A 25,475-nucleotide genomic window follows, 5' to 3' on the forward strand; every position below is an offset into this window, starting at 1 on the left:
GTTTATATTGTACAGCAAAAAATGAGATTCGCAATTCAAAATTCCAGTGTCAGGGAACACATTCCCATTTGACTTCCGGAGCAAGAATTTTCTGTTCCGTGCCGGAACACTCTCCCACCTGCCTTTTCCTCTTCGGTTTTTGTAACTGCAATGTGAATGTTAGTCGCAGAGGTGTGTAGCAGTCACACAACCCTGAAAAGAACAGGTTTAAAAGACTTACACTTCCAATCCCGAAACCAAGTATAAGGACTGTGGAGATGGCCCAGTGGGCAAAGTGCTTGCTGTGTGGACATGAGGACCTGAGTCTGGGTATCCAGTGCCTATGTGAAAATATGCTCAGATGTTCCGGTGACCCAGAGGTAAAAGGAGAAACAGGAAGATTCTCAGGGATGGCTGACTAGCGAGCTAACCAATTGTGAATTCAGGTTGGCAATGTGAGACCCTGTCTCAAAAATTATGGTCAATACTGAGCATCTTCCTCTATAATTTCCTACCATATTTTTTAATGGGCTAACTACCCACTGTGTTTATCCACTACAGGAAGTGTTATATGGGCTGGGGAGATGGCTCAGTGTATAAAATGCTTGCTGTGCTCACATGAGGTCTGGAGTTTGCATAGAGAGTGGATGTAAAAGCCCGGTGGGTGTGGTAGCCACTTATAATCCCAGCACTTGGGTAGCAGAGACTAATGATCCCTGAGGCAAGCTGACTAGCTAGAATCAGGCAATTCTAGATTGAATGAGAGACTTTGCCTCATTAAATAAAGTGGAAAGCAATGGAGGAAGACACTCAACTTGAACTTCAGGGATCCCCACACATAGTCCCACAAATACATGTCCATAAATGTATACTCCCATACAATAAGTACACAAATGTAGAAAATGTATTAACAAATCTGCAACATTGAATGGTACTTCACTGTTACTACATATTATTTAATCTAAGATGCCATTGATCTATTTTTAGATACCATCAATATATGTGTCACTATGAAAGAAAAAGCTTTTGATTAAAATATACAATGCAACCAATTGGAAAAAAAATGCTTTCTAATTTTGAAGAGAGAAGAGTGTTCTGTGTACATTTCCATCAAATTAGGACACATCAATCACATCATTTTGAACTATAAGTCTCTTCTTAGAGGTTGTTACTATTGATTATTCCTTTAGAATTCCCATGTCTCCTTTCATTTGTATGATGTTTTCATAGTAAAACAAAATTCTAGAGTGATTCTGATGCTATTGAATTCATTTCTAATGATTTTGAGGTTGAAGGTCACATTTAAACATCTTTAGACACGTCTTCACCTTAATAAATAGTTAATATCTTTTCAGCCAGTGGGAATCGCCTATGAGTATTTTGAATCTATGAGCATTCTACTGTAACCCCACTAGGGTGAATTATGTTAGAGCTATTTATCAAATAGCTGGAACTTCTGGAATACGCCAGGAGTGAGATGGCACATTGAAATCTAGACAATCCCAAACAATTGAGAATGTAGACTCCCTATATCAGGGGCATTAGTCACGGATGAGGCTGCCGAGAAGCTGCAAGCTCAGCCTCTGAGGAATGCACATTCCAAAAGGGAAGAGTCGCCAGATGTGACTGGACCTCCATCACTTCCTTGAGTCTGAATTCTTATCATAGGGTTGGACCCACACATAGGCCGCAGGGCTGCTTCAATGGAGAGGGTCATCTGAGGGGCAGCAAATCTGTCCTCACTGTCCCCATGTCCCCCACTTGCTGGCTGACTCCAGTGTCCTGGTATCACCTCTCCGAGGTAAGGCACTACCTCCCAAGTCTTTGTTTCTGGAGTGACACATCTTAGCCTATCATGGTTTATTGCTGGCCTGGAGCCAAACAGGGTCTTGAGAGAAGTAGCCTCTCTTGGCGCTCTTATTTACAAGAAAGCAGAGACACTCATATAGCCTATCCCATAAAAGAGGAACAGCTTCTGGGAAGAGTTGCTAGGAATTCAAAGCTACTCAGAGTATGATGTTGCCACAGAGAACGCCTGATGGTCTGAGTGCTCAGTGTGAGTCAGTCTCTGTCTGCACATCTGCTCCATGATCTTTCTAGCCTACAATACACTTTCAAATCCAGATTCTGGGTGAGCTGGTGCGATGTTGACATAACCAATAATATTAGCCTAGTTGGGTAAAATCCTTCTCACCTGGTCACTGATGGACCAGCACAGGCCATACATGAGTTATCTTGGGCCCAGACCTTGCTCTAGACCGACCAGCACAGCCTAGAGCCATTGTCCTTAGTAGTGGACTGTCTGTGAGCAGATCCTAGCTAGAAGACTCTGAGTAGAATTGGAAGTGCCATACCAGATGGAATGATACAAAAAGGCAGGCTAAGAAAAGATACCAATAAGTAAGGGAATTATGGGTAACTTTTGTCATTGAGATCCTGTGGTTTACACACCATCAAATGCTGTGTGTGTGTGTGTGTGTGTGTGTGTGTGTGTGTGTGTGTTATGTATGCCTGTGTGCAGATACATGCATTCATGTATACATGTCTCTGGAGGCCAGAGTTCAGTATTGGCTATCTTTCTTGATCACTTTCTACCTTAGTTTTTGAGACAGGGTTTCTCCCACAGAATTTGGAGTTCACCATTTCAGCTAGATTTGCTGGCCACTGAGCTACACTTCCCATGTAGGTGCACGCTACCATGCCTGGCTTTTATGTGGGTGCTGAGGATCTGAACTCATGACCTCGGGCTTATGCAGCATCCATGTTAACCACTGAGACATCTCTCCAGCCACCAAAGACTACTATTTATGAGCAAGATGTTGGGTCGGGTATAGCTCAATGGTAACACACCTGCCTTGCTTGGGCATGGTTCTGAGTTTGACCCCCAGCCTACAGAAAGCAAAGAACAGTAAGATGTGTGTTGACTAGACTGCAGTTTTGCTTCTGTGCAAACCACAATAACTTGTCTAGGGTTTTCATTATGATAAGCGGACAAACAATGCCTTTGTCTCTGTTCCCTTAGATCACATCACAAATGACCTGAAGACGGAATGTTCATATGGAAAGGGGGGAGAGTGAAGGAGAAAGGGGAGAGTGGATGCCAGGAGCTGTAGGGAAGCTGGTGCCTGGTCAGCCCCTTCAGTGACTGCTTGGATGCTTATAAGATGTGATCTCAAAGCCAGAAGGACAAGACATCTATCTATTGAATCCCAAGTCTTAAACCAGCCTCCGGTTTCCATGTTATCTATGTGTGGATGCACAGCTACCTCTATGAACGTCTTGCCTTGCCAATCTGTGCATTCAAGGAAGCATCGCTACATGCCTCTCTCTCTCTCTCTCTCTCTCTCTCTCTCTCTCTCTCTCTCTCTCACACACACACACACACACACACACACACACACAGAGAGAGAGAGAGAGAAAGAACCCACTGCCCAGGCTGCCACTGTGTGACACGATTTCAAAAAGTGTCATTCATATCCTAATCAGAATTCTGCAGAGCCACAGAGACTGTACACCGTGGTTGCCTGTACAACACTTCTAAGACTTCCTACCCACTCCCTCCCATCAAAGGACCATTCTGCCTTCATGCCACACATCAGTACCAGGAGGTACACTATTGCTCCACCCCTGGCTCTGCATGTTTTTCTTAAAATGCTCCTTGGACTTATGACAGTGTTAACAGCCCTCAATGGGAAGCAGTTTAATCAGCTATTAGCAAATTCCATGTTAGTATTAAAATAAGTGAAGGTGGTTGGGAGCAAGAGCCGGGAGCAGCAGCAAGGGCTCTAAGTGTCAGAGGAGGATGGGGAGAGTGCGCAGCTGGCAGCTTCCAGAAATGAACTGCAGTCTCTTGTGGTCTGAGGTGGGACTGACCTTCCTGATCCGGTTTGAAGCTGCTGGAGCATCCCCGAGGCTCCACGTTTTACCACTCGGCAGGCATCAAGTATGTTCTTCATCTGCTGTGTGGACTCTGCAGCAGCTGTGTGTCCTGAGACCATCAGAGGTCAAGTCCCTTTGGAACACTGCCGGAGACAGCCCTTGAACATGCTCAGATTGCAGTACTTACAGGAGAGGCCATTTACAGGGCCCCGAGAGTCCCTAACAAGTTCATGGAGTAAGTCAACCCAGATTTGTAGAAAACAATCAACAGATAGCCCTGAACATGTAAGACAAAGTTGAGGGGGAAAATAGGAAAATCACCTTGGAAGAATCCAAAGGGGGCAAACCATGGGCAAGTCTGACCTGTCGTCTGTTTCTTGAAAGTGAAGTTTTTGTGGTACACAGCCACACCCACCCACTTATATGTTGCAGATAGCTCCTTTGACCCTGTGGTGGCAGCGGTGGGGAGCTGTGAAAGGGACAGTGTAGCTTGCTGAGAATAACGCATTTACTACCCAGCCCAGTATAAGATAAAAGCCTTGGACAGTGAGGTCCCGAGAGCCCTGCCTTCCTTCTTTGCAATGCCAAGATTTACCACGGATGGAGAAGCCCACTGGGGAAGGTCTCAACTCTCCATCAGATAGCCCTAAAACAATAGGACAGAGCATACACACTGTGTCGCCTCCCTATTTGAAGACTGTGTCCCTCTGAGGGGGGTCATCGCACCAATCAGCAGACCCAGAACATTATGTGTCCACCGAGAACCACAGTCGGTGTTGGAAACATGAACATGGGGGCGGATTGCTCCGAACCCGGTTGTGTTCGAATGAGACACCCCTGAGAGGGTTGACAGGGAGCTGTTACCTGTGCCTTCGTCTCCTCCACCTTGCTCTATCTCTGTTGCTCTTCCTTTAGGTCACTGGCTCCCCTGCCTCCTTAACTCTCTCCTAGTCTCCCCTCTTCCACCCTCCCGCTAGCCTACATCTCAGGCCAGCCAGTGCCACCCAGTGGCTCCGACAGGCATTACTACTTGCTGCCTGCCCTAGAGGGGGAGGAGTCAGGAATCCTTAAGAGGAGGGATTTCAAGAGCAGTTGGAAGGCTGCAGAGAACACGTCCAGTCTTCCCCTGACCGCTCCAGACATTAACTTTTAAGGACTTTTACACTTTAGTCTACATGGAAGCTTCCAAGGACAGATGTGTTATAGGGAAAGACGCCATGATGGTCCTTTCAGGTGATTAATCTGGGTGTACTGCTCTAAGTAGAATACTACATTGGATATGGTTAACAATATTACAGTGCAGATTTTAAAATGTACCCAGAGGACGGCCCTCATGCCGGTGTTTTTACTCAAGGAAAAAGTAGCAGATGATAACTTTAGCCTGATCACGATAAGCTCCTAGGCATAATGGACCCTTTTCTCCATGTACAGCACACATCTGTGATCACTCTCTTGAAAACTGTAGGACTTGAGTCTTCTTGCCCAGGGTCTGGGGATATGGCTCAGTGGTTAATGTACCTGCTGTGCAAGCATTTGAGCTAAAGTCTCAATCCCCAGAACCCATGCAAATGCCCAGTGGACACGGAGACCTGTAGTCTCGGCCCTCGAGGCAGAGACAAGTGATCCCCAGAGCAAGCAGGCGATTAGTAAGCTCTCAGTTTCAGTGAGAGACCCTGAATCAGTGTGTGTGTGTGTGTGTGTGTGTGTGTGTGTGTGTGTGTCAGGGGTATCTAAGTATATGTCATGTGTGGGTGAGTGCTGGTAGAGGCCAGAAGAGGGCATCAGATAGATACCCTGGAGCTAGTTGCAGGAGTGAACTGCCTGATGTGAGTCCTCTGGATAAGCAGCAAGTTCTCCTAAAAGCTATGCCACCTCTTCCAATGACACCACTCCATCGCTTCTTTACAGTCCCACCCTGTAATGTCTCCTAATGAGGATTAAAATCTCAACAGTCACAGTATAGCGGAGGGCTGGGGGTGTACTCTGTTTTAGGACAAGCCCCTGCCTTTGATCCCCAGCACCAGGAGAGGCAAATAGAAACAGACAGGAAAATAGCAAAACTAATTGTAGCCAAGCAATTCTAGCTCCTGAACTGGATGGATGGGATGACTCCACAGGCCCTTGACCTGGGGGCGGGGAGGGGGTGTCAGGAGGGTGAGTGACGTGCACAGTGATTAGAAACACATCACTTCTAGGAAGATGACCCTTCACATAGAACTCCGGCTCAGAATTAGAATGCACCACTTAAAAGTGCAGATTGTTGCCCATTTTTAAACTGCAAAAAACGATTTCAGTACATGATTCATCGTGAAATTAACCCTCATAGAGTTGAATGCACAGCTCTGCTTTGCTTCCTGGGCGCGTACCTTCACACCACGGTTCTGACTGTTTTTGTCTTGAAAATTTTCCTCTCACATGGCAAACCAGGATGATTTTAGTAATGACAGAATACCAACTAGGAAAGGCCTCAAATCTCACCTTATAAGGTAGGCATCTATTTAAATGTTTTTACACTGTTTAGATCTATTTAGAAATCCTTTCTTAGTAGCTCCTGATACTCCAACAAATGTTATTATCCTCCCTTTTTATTAATTGAGATTTTATACATGTATATCATGTGTTTTGACCAAGCCCATCCCCTACTCCGTTTCCTCCAATTATTTCTCCATCCCTACTGCTAGGATACCCTCCTCAGTTCCATGTGTTCTCTTAAAAATTTGAATTTAGCCTGCGGAGTCCACTAAGTGTTGTAGTATGTATATGGGCGTAGGGCATCGACTGGAGCATCAATAACCACTGGCGGCCACACCCATAAAGAAAACCGAGTCCCTAATCCAAGGACGTGTTGAAGCCATAATCTCTTATTGATACGGACATTTTAGATGGAAGGACCATTTTGAATAAGCTGCCTTCATAGCTTTGCTTTTCCCCTCTCTGTGGCTTCTTTTCCAGCAGAAGGAGCTGGTCTCTTCCATGCGGTCTACTTCGTGGGCTTTGCTTATGCACCTGAAGAGGATTCTGTGCCTTCTAGACCCTCCCCCTTTACGCACATCATCGTTCCTCTGTTTATCTTCCATCTCCTCTCTCCAAGCGAAAAGGAAGACAATATTTACTCACCTCCTCTTCGATAATGCCGACTCCACAGTGCCACAGAAGGGTCCCTCCTGCTGGCGGTCATTTCCTTAATGACTTGCATCATGGAGGGATTTGTCGGCCCCAGTCCGAGTGTCCACAGCTCTGGCGATTCGTCATTAGGCTGGGGATGAGGAGTTTTGAATTCTACCCCAGTTATGACAGTGACTCGTGGGCTGCTTTTAGGGAATTTTATTGAATTTTGAATCTGGCTACTTGTCCTTATTAAAAAAAATAATAATATGGAGGCCCTCGCTTACTCACATATTTTTTTTTTTTTAATGAGGCAGGGCCCACTTATCAGATTCCACCCAGTTGGCGCTGTTTCTTTTCATTGTCTCAAATTCCTTAAGTTCTTTTTACAGCTTTCTTCTGAGGGTGTATATGATTGCTGGTACGAAGAATCAGTTGATGTGAGAACAAGGGACTCCCATCTTGGAATGCCCAGCTCCTCAGGTGGTAGCCCTCATCCAAGATGTGACAGGAGCCTCCTCAAGAGGAGGTGTCATTTCATCTTTGGGCTAGCAGAACAAGTAGAGTCCAGAATGTTCTATTCAGTCAGTGAATGAGATCTGCTGGATTATTGAATACAACTGAGTAACCTCACTGGGCCAATGCTGCTGGGCATGGTAGTGATTGAAGAGTTGAATCTTTGCCATCATGTGATTCATGTGAGAAGTTGTTGAGGCAAAAACAACAAATCTGAGAAGTTGGGAGAAATAAAGAACTTCTCAAAGGCACAGCACTACCAAGACCACACTGTAATCATCATATTTTTTCTTAATGTCTGAAGTTTTTACCCTGTAGAGCCTTGAGGTGCAAAGACAAAATGATAGGTTAAAACACACAGGGCTGAGTTTTACAACAAGTTTAATCAGGACCAGGAATAAGCTCTGTCTTTGTTGCTTCCTATTGCTCTGGATAAACACTGACACAAACCAACTTGAGGAGAAAAAGGGTTATTCGGCTTCCATTTCTCAGTCACAGTCTATCATTGATGCTAGGGCAGGAACCTGGAGGCAGGAACTGAAGCAGGGGCCATGGAGTAACCCCTCTTACTGGCTTGCCCTCGATGCCTAGGATTTGCACTGGCTGCAGTAGGCTAGTTCCTCCCATGTGAAAAAAAAAAAAAAGAAAGAAAGAAAGAAAAGAAAAGAAAGCACACAGACTGATTGAAGGGAGGCATTTTCTCAATGGAGCTCCCCCCCACCCCCACAACACCCAGAAGATTCAAGCTTGTGTCAAGTTGATGCAGAACTAACCAGTATAAGCTCTTAGGAGAAATACTTCATAACATGCTAGACAGTGAGTCTCTAAAACACATTAAAAGCGCCACTCATAAGAGAGACAGACAGCTTGGACATCATCAAAGGGAATAACCTCCACTCTGCAAATGACACTGTCCCAAGACTGAAGAAGGGACTGAAAAACCTTTGCAAAGTGTGCTTGAGAAAGGACCTAGATCTAGAACACGAGAGGACTTACAGGATGGTAATAAGGACATGCCCCACGTGCTTGCTCTCATAGGATACTGGTACAAAGGCAGAAGGGTCCAGCTAACTTAAACCGGCCGTTTGAGGAACCATCAGAACTCATTGAACTGTGTGCACCAGCAACTGCCTGTAGACATTCACCCAAGAGAAATGAAAACGTGTGGCACCTAAGAATCTGCACACATATCCGTGTGGCTTTACTCATGATCACCAAAATTTGGAAACAGATGCATTCCTTTCAGCTGATGAGTAGGTAAATTCTAGGGGCATGTGTAGAACAGAATAGGAATGGACCAGTAAGTTGTCGAGGAATGATTGTTCCATGCTTCCATGGAAGTGAACCGTAAATGCACCATGCTGGAGAAAGGAAGCCAGGTGCCAAATATGCACACTGTGTGATGTGCTACTAACATTCAGGTCAATGGGCAAAAGGGCAGAACTAGAGGAATGAGAGGAGAGAGAGAGAGAGAGAGAGAGAGAGAGAGAGAGAGAGAGAGAGGCTAAAAAGAAGTATCCATGACTCTTTAATTTTTTTAAATTTAAATTTATTTACTTTATTTTCTAGTGTATGAATGGTTTGCCTGCATGTATGTATGTTCCTGGTACCTGCAAAGGTCAGAGCGGGTGTTGGACCCCTGGAACTGGAGTTTCAGATGGTTGTGAGCTGCCATGTAGTGGTGGGAACTAAACCCAGATTCTCTGCAAGAGCAACAAGTGCTCTTAATCGCTGAGCCGTCTCTGCAGCCCCACAGACCCTTCTCGGGTGTACGCCTCTGTCTTGTATTGCTGTTCTCTGGTTTAAGGGAGGAGTGGTGTAATTTGACTCACAGCTTGAGGGGCTATGTTTCCTTATGGTGGGGAAGGAAGGCACAGTGGTGGCCATGGCATCAGGAACGTGCAGCTGCTAGCTCACATCTGAGTGCATTAAGGAAGCAGAGAAAAAGGGAATGCAGTGCTCCTATGCCTCATCTTAACTATGGCAGTTCTTGCAGGATGAATTTATCAAAATGCATGAAGGGAACTAAAATGTATGGGTACCACTAAGTTAGTTACGGCCCTGTGTTTAAAGAGGCGGGGAGGGGTGCAATTTCTCTGACCTGGTTGCTAGTATGTAAGAAGGGGACAGTGGAGCTGTTGCTGATGGCACCATTATTCAATGTTCTGTGTCGATTTTGCTTACAGCTGCCATGCTCAGCTCTTTCGTTCTTTGCAAATGTCTGTCTGTTTCTTTTTTGGCAGTGTTGAGGACCATGTTAAGCAAGTACGCTGCTACTGCATTTCAATCTCCAGCCTTTTCAAGGGAGAGGGACTAGAGGAGACATGGGTCTCACTATGCAGGCCAGGCTAACCTCCCACCTCTCCCTGAGTGCTGGGATTATTGGTTTGCTCCTCTGTGCTTGGCTTTCTTTTCTTTTCTTTTTTAAAAATAAATAACCAAATGTGCTACAAACTATGGCATTCAATCCCTTTCTTTCTAGTTTACCTTATTTTCCTGTGTTGGTTAAGACAGCCAAGCCAACATGAGCAGGACCCATGAAATCAGCATTCTCTTCTCTTCCCCAAACTGTCAGTCAGCTTTCTACTAGTAGTATGAAAAAAAAAAAAAAAAGGAAAAAAAAAAAAACCTGAGGAAACCCAACCAAAAGGTTTATTTTGGTTCTCAGTGTCAGAGTTTCTAATCTATGGAGGCTGAGCCTGAGGTGAGGTCCGATACCACGGTGAGAAGCCCATGGAGGAACAAATTTGCTCACTTCTCCCTTGATGGCAGCAGGGGGGAGAAACGTCAGGCCAAGGTCTCAATCTGCTCTTCAAGAGCATGCCTCCAATGACCTACTTCCTCTTGCAGTTAGACCCCGCCTCCTACAGGCTAGACCACTTCCGGATGGAATCACCAGGGTTAACTAAGCCTTCCACAGTTGAGTCTTTGGGAGGCACGAACTGCTGCATAATGCTCACATCTGTAATTCCAGCACCTGGAAGGCAGAAACAGAAAGATGCTGAAGTTCAAGAGTAGCCTGGGCTACAGGTAAAGTCAAGGCTAGCTTGTTCTCTGCAGGGTGACCATGTTTCAAACAGACATAAGTAAAATAATAATATAATTTCAAAGCTATGTGCAACTTTTGCTGAGTTTTGTTAGAGAAATCTTTTATCAAATGAGGAAGGTTTCTCAGCATTTTTAGTCTCAATAATTATTTCTTCTTTTTATGTAAGTGAATATTGACATTTTCACTGGACATTTTCCTGCATCTACTGGAATCATATCAGTCTGTAATCTGAAGCAGCATGACTTATCTATGTGTGTGTGTGTGTGTGTGTGTGTGTGTGTGAGAGAGAGAGAGAGAGAGAGAGAGAGAGAGAGAGACTATGTCTCCACCACCTAGCCAAAATCTAATTTAAATACAATATTTGTCTCCAGTCCCTCTTGTCTTTGGAGAGAAGATGACACTCAACATACTCCATAGAATTCTAGAAGGTTCAGAGGAACTCTTCTGTCATATAATTTTGAAATGCTTTTTTCCCCCCAAATTACTCCTAGCCTATGTATTTGTCTGTACCTCAGTTGAAGCTTAGGTTGACTCCCTTGTGTCTCCAGATTGATCTTGTCTGTAAAATTTTGGACTGAGTCAATAAATAATTCATTCCTTTTGCAAGAGTTAAAAGTACACATAATTGTTTCCGGCTTCCCTCCGACATGTTACTAGTTTACATTTTAATACCCCTTCTTATTAAGAATGAAGAACAAAGTTCAAATCTAGGAACATGAAGGTTTATTCTACAGAGTGTAGGATGCGGGTAGTGAAAGCAAGGAAGAGTCTAGAAAACACTCAGAATCTTCTAGCAGGAAGTTTCCTCTGGTAACATAGGTGGCCGGCTGGCTCCAAGTGTGATTTAGTAAACTCTTGAAAATTCTGTTCTCAAGGGAGAGCGGGGGAGATGCTGTGTTTAGTGAATAAAAGCATGGGCTTTGTATTTAGAGGACTCAGTTTAAGTCTCCAGCTCAACAATTAGTACCAGGGTGACCATGGATACATCATTTAACCTCTCTATTTTTGGATTCATTGTCTCTGCAATACAGATGGAAGTAGGTGGCTTTGAGTGCCCAGCACACAATAGATTCTCAAAAAATGTTGACTGCTATTCCAATAGCGATTGCTTAGGCATAACCTGACGTAATAAATGGGTCCCTTCATGAGAGGGCACTTAGAGGAATTTTTCTGGGTTCTGTTTGGTTTTTTTATTTCTATCATGAGGGAAAAATAGGTAATTTTTAAAACGCGGTGATGAAGATGGGAACAAAGGGAGCTGTGACTCATGCCCCACCATTTACATAGCTTGTTTATTATTTCATGTTCTGTAATACTTCAGACAGTTATATAATCTCTCTTCTTTGGGGGACTGTCAGGATGTGACATCCGGAGAATGAAAAGAGGGTGTTTTGTGTGAGATGCAAGGTAGGGCAGGAAAGAGGGGTGCTTCGTCCCACTAGGAACATGGTGGAAAGCCAACCTAAGCACTGCCTGGGAAGTGGCTTTCTCCACTGGAGCGAGGCTTGCTTTATATACATTGAGCCCCCCTCTCCATCCAGCCTGTCATCATACCCTGGATTTGAGACCCTGTTTCTTCCCACTTCTACTGGCCTCCAGGTCTCACTAGCCTTGGAAGCCAAGTTTGGATTGCTGCATGGAAGAGAGAATACATTTTTTCCCCTCAAATACGTGCTCTCATGTCAATCTGCGTTTAAGAAATACCATTGAATTTTCATCTACAGCAAGACAGGAGTAGTCCATCAGTGCTATGCCCCCATTTCCTGCCTGCCTCCCTTGACCTGCCCTCCCTATCCTCTTCCTTAGTGACTTCCCCTCTCTGACACACAGGATCCCCTAGGGACCATTTTCAACTGAGCAGCAGTACCATCCCATCTCCTAGCCTCTGTGAAGGGATTCCCTCTCCTCCTCCCTCCTCCCCTCTCCTCTCCTCTCCTCTCTCTCCATCTCTCCCCCCATTCCTCTTTTCTCCTCCCTCCCTCCCACCACTCCCTGCCATCAGGGGGGGAACTGAGCCCAGGGCTTTACACATACCAGGGAAGCTCTCTCCCACTGAGACAGACCCCCAGCTGGGTGAGAGGAATTTCTTCATATTGCTATTCTTCATCCTCTGTCTCTAATACGCTGGAGAAAAATCTTAGGGTCTTCACATTTTTTGCACAAGACCCATTATTAAATTTATTAGCTTAGAAGTGCATTGATACACAAAAGTCAATGAGAAAGGTGAGCGAAGAAGAAAGGCAAATGCTGAATTACATACAAGAAAAAGGGTGTCCTCGCTGCCTGAGTTTTGATCCTGCTCCGTGGTGGACAGGCCTGGATAGTGTTGGTAACTGTGGACTTTTGAGGCTTTGCTTGCCTGTCAACATCGGCCCTACAATGTGACTACATATCCATTAGCACCTGGATAGAAAAACTAACTCTGGTATCAGTGTGAACTGCCAGTGATGAACTCTGCTTGGCAGCCCATTGGTTTTCTGTGCTGAGCCACAAACACAGCTTAGAAAACAAGTTCAATCTGAACAGGCTTTAAGGAAAAAGGCTATTCGTTTGGCAAGGCAGCGTGTCCCTCATGGGAAATTATATAGTGAGAGAAGTACCAGACTAGGGAGAAAGAATAAAAAATGATTTTCAGATCCTCTAAGGTTGTGACCCGGTGGGTGTGGGGAGATAGATTTATTCTCTATATTCCCCATATGCTGGTTCAATGGCCACAGAAAGCTTGGATTCCAGGGGTCTGAGCACCAGGCGGTGGTACATCCATAGGCCTCTGTGGGCTGTCATGAGTCCCCTGCACCAACCCACTGTCCTTCATTCCCGCATAAAGAGTGTCCATCCTCATCAACTGTTCACTGTCCCTTTAACAACCTGAACTTTTTCTTTCACATCTCTCTCACTTACTGCTATGTGCTGCGGACCGCCTGCCCTTCAGGACCAATGCAGTTCTGTACAGAGATAAAGCCTCCCTCTGCCTCAGCCCCAAGAGCTTCTTTCGTTTTGACTTGCTCCACTCTCCTTTCTTTCCAGACTGATCTGGTACTCCATATTCTGCAACCTACAGCATCATCACCCTCAGCCCACCCCCACCCCTCACCACCTGAGCTTCGAGCCTTTCCTGAGGATGTTGGCTCTCATAAGGAATGAGGAATGGTACAAAGCCTCAGCTCCTGAATTATAGGCTACGGAGAAGTCAGAACCATCCTAAGGCTACTTATGACCCATAATTTTCCAAACTATGGTTGATTTGAGGCCAACCTCATTTCTTGGGGACCCCGGAGCACACTAGCTCTTGCTAATATTCATGGTCATCCCAGCAGATGGAATAAGTTAGTTTAGTTCGAACGGGTAAATGCTTCATTTCCAGAGAATCATTTTATTTGTGCCAACTTTAAAATAATACTACATTGTCTTTGTGGAAGACGTCCCCGCCCCCAAAGTAACGTAAGTCTTTCTTGACAGCTCATTCAGTCTCATCTAAAGCTTTGTTAAATGGACAGCATCCCCTCTTTCTTAAAAACATGTGAACATTTGTATGGGCAGGGGAGGTGTGAAGGAGCTGAAAGGTCTTTTAAGTCTGGATGTAGCAAGTGAAACCAGCAAACAACAAGGCCACCGTGTTTTCTTGGGTGGACTGCACACTGTGTGACTTCAGATCTTATGGGCATGCTGCCTCCTGGAGTTGAGCAATAAGCAACCTGTTTGGCTAGAGGTGGCAGTGTGACTTTGCATAGGCCTATCCCGAAGTGAATCAGGAGCCAGGGCTAATAGCTAAGCCAGAGGCAGAGGGCACTGGTCCCTGTTCTGCTCTGTAACAGAATACCAGAGGTTGTGTAAGCCATAAACAATGGAAGTTCTACGGGAGCTGGAGGCTGGGAGGACCAGATCAAGGGACTGCTTCTGGTGAGGGCCTTCTTGCTTTGTCGTAATTTTGTGGAAGGAGATTCAGAGAGATTAAACTGAAGAACTGCTCTGATTGTGCTCTGGCTGGGGAACTAGATCGCTAAAAGAGAGACATTGAGCTGAGCATCAGCGTGCAACTGTGGTGATATTGTGTTCCCCAATATATCGTGCACCCTAATAAATTTATCTGGGGTCAGAGAACAGAACAGCCAGACTAGACAGACATAGAGGCCAGAAAATGGTGGCACTCACACCTTTAATCCTAGCCTTCTGGAGTGAGAGATCCATCCAGATCTCTGTGAGTTCAAAGACACACTGGAAACAACCAGGCATGGTGACTCACACCTTTAATCCCAGGAAGTAATGGCAGAAAGGTATATAAGGCGGGAAAACCAGGAACTAAGCCTGGTTAAGATTTTAGGCTGTTGAGCAGCACAGTTCAGCTGAGCGGCAAGCAGTCTGAGGAAACAGGATCAGCTGAGGAATTGGCGAGGTGAGGTGGCTGCGACTTGTTCTGCTTCTCTGATCTTCCAGCACCCACCCCAATAACTGGCCCCAGGTTTGTTTTTATTAACAAGAACTTTTAAGATTTGTGCCACATGCATCCTTTGCTGCTTCCTGACTGCGGATGCCACGGGACCAGCTGTCTCACACCCCCGTGCTGAGCCTCTGCAGCTCTGATGGGCCACACTTTCACCTGTCAGCAGAAACAGACCGCTCCTCCCTCCCTTACACGGCTTCTGTTGGGAATTTTGCCACAGCATCGAGGAAAATATAACCAACATGCACTCTTTCTGGTGTCATTGTTACTTAAGACACAGGAAGGGGAGAGTTTATCAGGCCCTCCTCCTCGGTGTCTTGACAAAATTCTCATTCCTACAGGGGCTCTGAGCCAAATTTTCTTGAACGGTTGAGATTGCAGGCCCATCTGGTTACTGCAGTTGTATCAAAGAACAAAGGTTATAAAATAATGTAAGATAAAGTAAGAAAAGAAAAATAAATAAACTGGAAGACACATCCCTAAAACATCAGGACTGACATCTATATGGTGTGGATTTTGCTCCTGACACATTTGGCTGAAGTTGAAAAGCAAAACCAAACCAAACAAGAAACCACCCACTGTCTCCAGAGGCCTTGGGCAGGAACATCCAAGACAAAACACTTTAGTTGTAGACATGAAAATGCTGGAGATCAGAAAGGGATGAGCTGGTCAGGAAGCATGCACTTCCGGTGGATACTCCCATGCTTATTCCACTCTGAGCAGCTCCGATAGTACACAGCTCCTGCCAGCAGAACCCTCCACTGAAGCAGCCCCGTTGGCCTCACCAGCTTCCAGGCAGCTGCAATCATAGTGTCGCATGCCCGTTTGGAGTCTTCTGGTAGGGGTTGTTCAAACAAACCAGCCAGAGGGGTTTAGATAGGAAATGCTAAGTTCCGGGGGCAGGAGGAGGCAGCTGTATGAGGCTAAGATGAAGATGAATTCCGTGGCTCTCAGGCACCAAGAAGGATTTGAGGTTGCTGTTGCTGTGATGCAGTGGTTCTAGAGAAATGGATACCATGGATGACAGACGTCCTTTGGCACCATGGTATAAAAACAGTGTTAATCACCTCCATTTGGATCAGAGCCTCCTCCTGATGTTGGCTGTACGAAGGTGGATTAGTATGCTGAGCCCATTAACTACAGCCAAGACTTTCAGTGTAAATCAGGCTGGTTTCTTAAATTAAAAAACAAGAAAGAGCAACTGTGACAAGAAGCCACAATGAGATGCCTCTCCTCGGGTGAAAGGAGAAGTATGTTTTCTCTGGCCAGCCCACACAGAATCCGATGTTTACTATGATCACTGAGAAGACAGACAGGTTTTCAGAGGAGACTCTTTTGCTTCTCAGCTTAGCCAGGCCTGCGAAGGAGTCACTAGGAAGTCTGGAGGGCCAGCCTATGGAAATGAGGCTCAGCAAAATGGATCTTTGATTCCACAGAGCCATCCAGTAAAAACAAGGTGTCAATGGATGGGTCAGGCTGGCCAAAACACCCAGGCCAGCTCACCTGTTTTCAAGCAGGAACTTGGTTGGAGGACTGCTGACCAGGTTGTATTTTAGCCCTTTGACTATCCAGAAATCTGGAAGCAGTACCATATGTAAGCAGAATCGGCTATGTGGGTGGTAGAGGTCTGAGACACCCAGAGACCCAGAGATTAGCACCATGGAACTGGGGCTGGGGTGGGGGAGATGGGGTCTGGAGGCAGAAGGGAGCCATGGTGGGTGTGCCATGCAGGAGACTCAGCAATGGCTGACTCTGACACAGAAAATAAGGGGGAAAAATGCTCTTATTCACACCAGCCTGCCGTTGGCTGCACCCAGGCAGAAGCTCTGTATCATAGGAACCCCAGGAAGGCAGCCTGCTGGAAAAGCCACCCCCACCCCCAGTGGTAGAGCAGGGCAGGAGAAGGGCAAGGAATTGACCTGAGGACAAGCAGGCCGAGGCCTAGCCCAGGGAACATGCTGGGATCATTTTCTACCTTTACCACAATGACCTCACCTCACCCAGAGCCAGACCATGACGAATCAATTCCAAGCCGCAAAAGCCAGCGGGTGGGGGCTCTGCCTCATGTTTTCATCAGCCATGGGACCTGACCGGGGCCCATCTCAAATCCTTGTTTTGCTGGCACCTTACTTATTCTAACCCTAAGAGCCTATACCGCACATAGTCTGACGTCTACACTGTCTTTTCAAACCTTGAAACTGGTCACTCTTATTCCCTGTGGACAACCTCAGTATCTAACTGGCTCCATGCACAGACAGAAACATTCTGTCTAGCTTTGATCTTTAAGTTTTATCTCTAATCGCCTCTGCCAAGACCAGCTTGATAAAGCACTAAAGCTCTAAGACCCCGAGAAGCGGATGCCTCCTGTTTCTCAGCATTTAGCTAAAGTCAGACCTTTTGAAGAGAGTCACCCCTTGGTGTCTGGGGAGATTGGTTCCATCACAATCTCTCCACAGATAAGAAAATCCATGTCCCTTATAGAAAGTGGTGTGGTATTTACACATAACCTCTAAAGGTTCTTCCACATTCCCCAAGTCATTTCTAAATTACTTCAGTGCCTAATCCAATATTAACACTATGTAGATAGTTGTTACACTTATTATTTACAGGGTAATGACAAAAACAGTCTGGTAAGATGCAATCTTATCCCAAGCTTTCTTGATCTGAGGTTGATTGAATCCAAGGATGTGGAACCTAGGGACACAGAGGGTGGTGGACTGTATCTCTAAGCAATGACCCAGGGTCCTCTTGCTAAATTTAACCTTATTGATATATCAGTTCAGAGGCTTGGGTACTCTGTGTCAGCTGTGTGGCCTGAGTGTTACATATCCTCTTGCTGTATCCTCATCTCTACAATGAGAGCAGAGGGAGGACTGGCCTGTGGATCCAAGGAGATAGCCTCTGTGAGAATCTTTAACCAGATACCTGACACATGAGCAACACTTGATGGACAGGACAGCCGCAGCTAGAGCAGTGAGAACACACTTCTCATTGCAAAGGACTGAAGTCATCTCTACTTAGCTGGGCAGCTTGGATCCAGAAACACCTGGATCTAGATCGAGTGTGGATCCACAATCCCCACTTTAGGTCTCTCTAGATCGTCTGGCTCTGTATTCCTCTGATGGGTTCCATCATCTTGGAATAGTATCTGTAGCATGACAAGGTACTGAGACACCTCCCAGCTGGACAATGGGATCCCCAGAGGTTGCCTAGAATCCTGGAATGGAGGGCCATTGGCCTGGATGGGTCATACTTCCAGCTCCGAGTTAGTCACTGTGGCCTTGGAATTTAATGCCCTAGTTGGCCAGGTCCGAGCTGGGTGTCCATTGTAAGTGAAGTGAAAGGGAGTGGTAATGCTTCAGAGAGGCTTGGAGTCATGGTAATCAGACACAGGGATGGATGGGTGCTGGGAAGGTCAAGACAAGCCGTGTCTGCTCCAGGGGCTTTTTCTGCCATGGTCATTACAATTCACTATTTGTTCAGTGCGGGCAACACTGCTGTTATCTTGTCTATTCTAAGCTGTACCATGAGTACAAGTTGGCTCATCAGTGGAAGAGCACCTGCTTAACATGTGTAGAGCACTGAATTCAATCCCCAGCAACCCCAAACAAAGCAAGAACTGTGGTGGGTTATTCAGTAAACAGCTAAGCTGATGGGGAGGTGACTGGGAAAATTATTGGAAGCTATAATCAAGCAGAATGGACCCTGGATAGAAGGAAATCACTCAGAAGAACAAAGCCCCAAGATAAAGGAAAGCAAAGCCCCACGTGGAACTGTGTCTTAGAGGATGGATTGTGCATCTTTCAGAGCCACATCTTACTAAGTGGCAATATGGAACATATTTTAGTTGCTAAATGACCCAAACCTCACAGTAATTGTTAAAAAGATTAACCAGTCACAGGTAGTATGCTTGTTGTATACTGCTGCATTGCAGCATGGGTCCTTGTTAGCCAACTAAATTCCCCACACAGGAAGACCCTACCCACAACATCATCTTGCCACATCGTTAGAAGTTTGTTCTCCACTTGATGATTTCATGGCATTCAGATTATTTTCCTACCTTTTAGGTTGAAGAAGTTTATGATGGGAATATCATAAGCAGTTCAGGGACCATCTCCTGTGCTGAGACACTGTTCCCTGGGTAATATCATAGTACCTTCAAACAACTGGCTTTACCCAAGGATGAATGATATTTACAAGTATATAAATGCATAAGGCAATGGTACTGTGAGACCAGCAACTCTGACATTGAATCTTACTATATTTTACATGTAATGCACTCTGTCAATAGAATAATCTGTTAGGCTACGTGGAGTATTGAAAAGACTTGGCATAGAAGAGTTCTTCGATGGAAATGAGAATGTTCTCGGAGATTTATTTTTCAGTTGGGAATCAATGAACTATGACAACTGATATGCTGTAGGCTCTGTTCAAGGCTCAGTCTCTGTGCAAAACAATTGGATAATTGCGGATGGAGCTGGTTAGTTGAGCCATCTGGTATTTCACTTGACGAGCATCCAGATCTTGTTGGCCGAGGCCCATGTGAGTGTCGGAACTCAACTGATTGGGCCAAGCAAATTGCTCAGTTTCAGCGTCAGCAGAATATCCATGTTCTCTGTCTTTTTTTTTCCTTCTAAAATCATAGGCAATAATTATAGCATATAGTTTGTGTAGAACTGTATATATGTGTGCAAATGTGTATGTGTACACATGGCCATACACATGTATGTGCATGGCTACAGAGACCAGAGACCAATCTCTGGTATCATTCTCCAGATGCCACTCATCTTGGTTTTTGTTTTTGTTATTTTTTTTAAGCCAGAGACCTTTGACTGGCCTCATGCTTACCAACTAGGTTAGACAGGCTGGCCAGTGAGTCCCAGGGACCTGCCTGTCCTTGCATTTCTTGTGCTAGGATGACAAGCATCCACCACCATACTTGTCTTTTTTAATGTAGTTTGGGGTGGGGGCATTGAACTCAAGTCCTTGTATTTGCAAGACAAGCACTTTGATGACTGAGCCTTCTCCCTAGCCCTACTACATAGTTTTATGTAACAATTTTCCAAAGAGAAAGAATGCATATTCCAAATGAAGAAGTCTTCTTGGGTGATTAGGGTGTTCTTCGGAAAGTAGTTGGGTGTGATGAACTCACCACGTAGACACAAAATAAATAAATAAAATAACCTTACGTTTCTAGACTTTATTACACTTTTTCAAACCATTTGAAATGGAGTCATTCTCTCTGTAAACCATGCCCCTGGCAGGTAGGGCTGACACCTACCTCATGTAGTGTACTCCCTACTGGGGCAGACTCTTCCACGATGACCACCAAACAGAGACACTCTTTGCTCATGTCAAGCAAAACAGTCATTGGGTTTATTAAGACTTTCTTTTATTTTTTTTCTTTTATATTTTGAAGGGTGGTGTAGACCATATTTAAAAACATGGCCCAAGGAAGCAAGAAACCATTCCCTCAAGTGTTTATGAAGTGAATCACAAATTCATCCAGCATGACTTCTTACCCGGAGAAAGAAAGGCAGAATGGTAACAAGCTGAGTCTCCAGTACCTTCCACTCTAGGATCTTCTTGGGAAAGGGTCACAAGGGCAATCATTTTCAGCTGTCCCTGCCTTATTTCCGCTGGCCATGGAAATCTCCAAGCAGGATGAAGGCAGCCTCTGCCTAGACTGTAGACTGGCCTAGACAGACCTTGGAAAGTTTAGGATACACTTTTCCTGAAGCTCCTTAATTTTTCCCATCCCTCCCTGATTGAAAACATCACTTATCCCATTACAGCATGTGGAAAGAGAGGGGAGAGAGGCAGACAGATCTGAACTCAGGATAAAAATTGCTTTATGGGGTTATTATTCTCATCCATAACAGATGACCATTTTCATGTCATTTAGCTGATTCTGGGGCAGGCTCAACTCAGAGAAATACAAAGTGCTATTTTCATGCTGTGTATCTCGAGGGCCCTGATGAGATCTATGCACCCCCATGCAATAACCAGTGAGACATCACTTGAGCATTTTCTTGGAAATGTCTAGATATTTGGTAGAGTCCAGTTAGCCATTATTTCACTGGCTGCATGTGAAGAATTCCCCTCTTCCACTTAGGCTGTGGTGAGTTCTACAGATTCAGACTTCCCCACAGTGTCTGAGCACTGTCTGGAGACTTGGATTCTAAGGAAATCGGTGGATTCATGCTATTCCGCATTTTTTTTGGGGGGGGAGAGGGGGTAATGGCTGCTTTTTGCATTGGCACAGCTCCCCCACGAGCTCATCAACCTACCCAGCCCTCTCCACTCGGGAGCTCTCTGGGAAATCTGAAGATGATGTGTTATTCAAAAGGCAAAAGGAGCAAAACTGTTTCTAATGCAAGTGGATGCTAGAGTGGTAGAGGCTTTGAGCAGCCTGCAGCATCCTAGCTGCTGACATCAGCAATCTGCTTGTTATTATGCAGCTGGACCTCAGACTGTGGTGCGGGCCAAGTATCATTTCCACTTTATGTAAAGAACATGGGTTCGCTGCAGTGTCTACTGAGCTAATGAGTCAGATTTGGAGTAAGTCTCTGAGCTATGCCTACATACGAATGGGGTGATTCCAGTCCACTAACCAACTTCCAGGGACTTAGAAAAATGAATAAAAGAATTTGACTCAGTCTCAATATAATCTGGTCAGAGAGAGCCAGAGAGTAAGTCATAGAACCAAGAAGAACGTTATGTTTTCATGGGTATGCGGCATGTGCATAATTCCATGATTTTCAAAACAGAATGATTGAAGTATTTCTGATGTGAGGTAAAAATGGAAGCATCCTGCCTGCAAGCCTTGGACTTTCCTCAGTGGAGGCAACATTTTAGATGCTCTTGGTTTCCCCAGGCTTCCAGAGAAAGGGGCCTAAATGGGCAAGGGCCTTTTGGAGAGAGACACTAGGAACAAGTGAGGAAACCGGATGTAAAGGGGCTGCCTTAGGGCCTGTCCTAGTTAGGTCTCCACTGTTGTGTTAAACACCATCACCACAAACAGTTGGAGAAAGGAGAGGCCCTATTTCATCTTGAGTCTCAGGTCACACTCTGTCAGTAAGGGAAGTCAAGGCAGGACCTCAAGGCAGGAATCTGGAGGCAGAAACTGAAAGCAGAGACCAGAGAGCAGTGGTTCCTAATATTACAACCCTTCAATAAAGTTCTTCATGTTGAGGTAATCCCTCCCCAACCATAAAATTATCTTTGTTGCTACTTCATAACTGTAATTTTGCTACTGTTAGGAACCTTAATGTAAATATCTGTGATTTCTGATGGTCTTAGGTGACCCTTGTGAAAGGGTTGTTCAACCCCTAAAGGGATCATGATCCACAGGATGAGGATCACAGCCATTGAGAAATGCTGCTTACCAGCTTGCTCTCACACTCAGCTACCTTTCTTACACCCCAGAGCCACCTGCCCAGAGGTAGCACTGTTCAGAGCGGGCTGGGCCCTCCCACATCGATCATTAAGAATAGCCTCCCAGACTTGGCTACAGGTCAATCTGATGGAAGTATTTTCTCAGCTGAGGTTCTGTCCCCTCAGATGACCCTAGTTTGTGTCAAGCTGACAAACAAAACAAAACGAAACAAAACCAAACCCAACTAACGCACAGCCTTTGAGAAGAACAAGCATCTTTCATAGAGGAGGTTAAAAAAAAAATCATTCTCATGTTCATGGTTTATTACAACAATCCTTTCAAGTGCCTGTTGCATTGGGAAACCATCCCTAGATTCAAGGCAAAGACACTGAATAACAAACTAGTTGTGTAAGATACAGACTGGAGGAACCCCCAAAGAAACACATTGAGTGCTGGTGTTGGTGATGGGACCATGGGATGCTGTTGTGTTGTCCTCAGTGGAGGGGTGTTTGTGATTAGGAAGCTGCACACTGGAAACCCAAACCAAGTGCCAACACGCTACATCAGTGTGCAAAGTTCTAGATAAACTCATGGTCTGATTTTGAAGGGCTCATGTGGTTTCCAGTTCTAATGGTCAATGCAGACGGTGGGCCCATAGTCACAACTGCCATCACTGCCCTCTGCCATTGCCCAGCTCTTAGTGAACCCTTAAATCTCAGGTTTGGGTGGCTGTTCTTTCTCTCACCAGTAGGCTCCAAGGTGTTCTGAAAGCTAGATGATTTCATGTCTTGGGGCCAGGGAAAAGTCGGGGTGGATCCAAGAGAGGCTGTGTTGCTAAACAGCATGCAGGCTTTTACAGAATTCCATGGATGGCAATCAAATGACTAAAAAGTCATCTCATAGAAGGTTCCCTTCATCAGGTTAGGCACCACAAAAGTAAACAAAATAAAGCCAAGACTGCTTCATCAAAATAGGTTTCAACAGTCTAAGGAAAATCATTAGCTCCAAACAAGCCACAAAAGTATAAATTGACAGAAAGTATTTAAAAATGCAGGTGCAGCTGCAGAGCATTAATATAATTAGGCAATCTTTAACTTCCTCTTGATTTTATAAATGAAGGAGGCATAATTACATATGAATATTTTCTTTCTTTTGTTGATAACAACAAGCCATATGTTATCACTGAATACTTTTTATTTTCTGTTTTAGCAGGCAAGTACAAATAAGGATAAACATGGGTAATTCCAGGGAAAATATGCACAATGGCGTATAAAAGAGAACAAGAAAGGCCAATCAGAACTGGCCAAACAGTCTCTAGTTCATTGAGTCCCATGTCACAGAAGAAACTCTCAAGAAGAAGGAGCATGCCATGTGTGTTTTATCAGGATAGATCAGCGCGAGTACTAGAAAGGAGGAATGACCGACCACATTCAAACCTCCTCTATGGAGATGTATCTTACTTCTCAAGGTGTCCTAAGATTCCCATGTCACAGCACATGGAGAAAGTCTATCACCACCTTAATGTATGATCCGGGACTTGGCTGAATTCTGTTTCCATCTTGTTCTTCCTTCCTCACAGGGATCCAAACTATCCAAGCTCCAATGGTTCCTGCAGAGCGGATCCATGTCTTGGCCCCTCATCTTGTAATTCACATGTAGCAATAGGAAATAACCTGGTATCCTGTTTGCAAGGTTATGCTCTAGATGATCCTCAGAAGAATAAAATACCAGCTAGGCTGATTTTAATTAAAATGCCAGTAAGGTTTATAGTGATTTCTGTAACACTAATAGGAAGAATCTATATCACAATGTCAAGACAATGCATTGGTTCCTACCAGCCATGTTCAATTAAAGAATCAATCATTTTTCAGAATAACATTAAGTGCAAAAATTTTAAATATGTATGAAAGACAGAAAATTAAAATTCCTCTGAAGGAGCAGAAGGAAATTTATTATGAGAGGAAGATTAGCCAAGTAAACAGAGAAGAAGTACTACTTTAGATATTCCAACAGGTCTAATATCAACTTTTTATAAAGCTTACCCTTACCTTTCAGTATGATTTTATATATATATATAATTCCACCCTGCTAGCTAGCTCTCATAGGGCCACGGGAAGGTGTTATGCAGGCTTCTCAGGGAGAAAAGGCATCAACACAATAGTATTACCCAGTTGTGATGCCTAAAAAGAATGATCCTAACTTGCCAGGCAAAATACGTCCTCTTGCGCAGTAGCGGCACACCTGTTGTAGGGACAACCATGTGCTCTCTGACTGGCTTTGAGGCTTGCTCTGCAGGAAGGAAAACCCACGCCTGATACTGTAATCCCAGTCAAAGTTACATGACTAGAGAAGGCATAGGCCTGGCAGTGAGCTAACTAGTTGTTTTATTTTTTAATAAATTGATATAGCACCAAATTGCCTCCCATGTTTGTACCCTCAGGCAAATGCTCTTCTGAGTCTTTATTAGAGAAATCTCTATGTGTAGAGGATGCAGATATTCATGGCTGCTCAAGGTGCTGAGATTAAGTTATGGCTGAATGGTCAACATTAAACAAGACATGTACACTTTTCTCTCTAAAGTTCAGAGAGGGGACAGAAAGAGTGCAGCGGTCAGAGATAGGGAGAAGGGCTGCAAAATGCCATCTTCCAGGTATAGCACAGCCATTGCAACCATGGACTCCTAGCAGCTGCAGCTTTCTGACGAGGCCTGCATAGGTCTGGACCTGTCTGTCACCTGTCAGTCATGGAAGGGGGAGAGACTTGTGAGGAACTACCCATTACCGCCAAACTGTGGTTACTGATAGATTCTGGGAGAGGGGTGGTTACTGGAATGGTCCTAGATTTCCTCTCATCCCCTCTACTCGTGTGAGTACTCTTTTGCTATCATTTTATCAGGCTTCTGGAAGTCGGGAGAAATGGTCCTTCCTGTCAGCCATCTAGCTCAAGTAGGTGTGTCGTCACCTGGGTTAGTCTTGAATTCTTTTGAGAGAGAGGGGGGGGAGGGAGGAGGGAGGGAGGGAGGGAGGGAGAGAGAGAGAGAGAGAGAGAGAGAGAGAGAGAGAGAGAGAGAGAGAATGTGTACCTGAAGAGGCCATAAGAGGGCATCAGGTTCCCTGAAGCTGGAGATA

The sequence above is a fragment of the Onychomys torridus genome, chromosome 18 (assembly GCF_903995425.1).
Source record: "Onychomys torridus chromosome 18, mOncTor1.1, whole genome shotgun sequence".
NCBI classification, from domain to species: domain Eukaryota; kingdom Metazoa; phylum Chordata; class Mammalia; order Rodentia; family Cricetidae; genus Onychomys; species Onychomys torridus.